Raw genomic sequence first — 1169 nt, forward strand, 5'->3', positions numbered from 1 at the left:
CCAAACTGTTATTAAGATTACTAAGAAGAAAATCATCCTAAAGGCAATAAAAAGTTGATCAACATTTAATTAGACATTTACAAACATACGTATGTACATATGTATTCATATATACATATAATCTCTCCTTCGTTCGAAAATTAATTTGTACATAGTTACGTATGTATCTATCCACAATAATAATAAGTATGTATGTAAGAATAATGGAAATCATTCTTTTATAAGTTATGTAGGTTCGCATGTCTGCTAATCTAAAAAAAATTTACACAATTTATAAACATCTTTGTTGCATATAACAAAGCAAACTAATAAAACAAAATTCAAGTTATATGACAAAAATGTTTTTTTGCACACATGATTTATTATATTGGCATAATAATTGTGAATCACTAACTAAATTTAGTCCTTTCGATAGAATTTACGTAATAAACCTTTTTTCAGATCTTAAACTAAATTCCCAAAAAACAATGTTAACCAAATTGATTATTACATTTTTACTCACAACTAATAATTGCACAATATTGCATATAAATTTGCTTTTACAATGCTATTATGTATATACATACGCAAGTAACTGTACTACACTAATGGATAATAAAATCCAATTTATGATTTATATGTGTGTAAGCAAAAATGCAAGCAAAGCACAAGTCAACGTAATAATTTTCCATAGACAGAGACACCAGCCATATTCAGGTCGTTTAGTCGTAAATAGTAAATATGTAACCCAATTGTGTACAAAAATATTTGTATACGTTTATCTATGTTTAAAAACTGAAACAGTTAGCAACATTGCCTTCAAACTACAACGAATAAGTAACGTTTTCAAATAGCTATTTAATTAAAAAAATATTGCATTAGTAAGCCAATCGGTGAGAATTCTTTAACTATAAACATAGCCGGTATACACGCTCACGCGAATGTGCAAATGTATAGGAAGCATAATAACAAACGCCAAAATCCAGCCGAAGGCATAGTCCACAGCTCTTGGAATTTGCGCGCCTTTCCTACCAATTACAATTAATCCGTACCGATATTTTGAGCGTCCCCCAAACTTCATAAAGTAACCGAATCAAACCTCTAAAAATTACTTTATTAGCAAATATTCAGAAATACATTTAAGTATGTATGTATATGGCGTTATATTTAAAAATGTAGGCATTTTTAGT

Source organism: Zeugodacus cucurbitae, chromosome 2, assembly GCF_028554725.1.
Source record: "Zeugodacus cucurbitae isolate PBARC_wt_2022May chromosome 2, idZeuCucr1.2, whole genome shotgun sequence".
NCBI classification, from domain to species: domain Eukaryota; kingdom Metazoa; phylum Arthropoda; class Insecta; order Diptera; family Tephritidae; genus Zeugodacus; species Zeugodacus cucurbitae.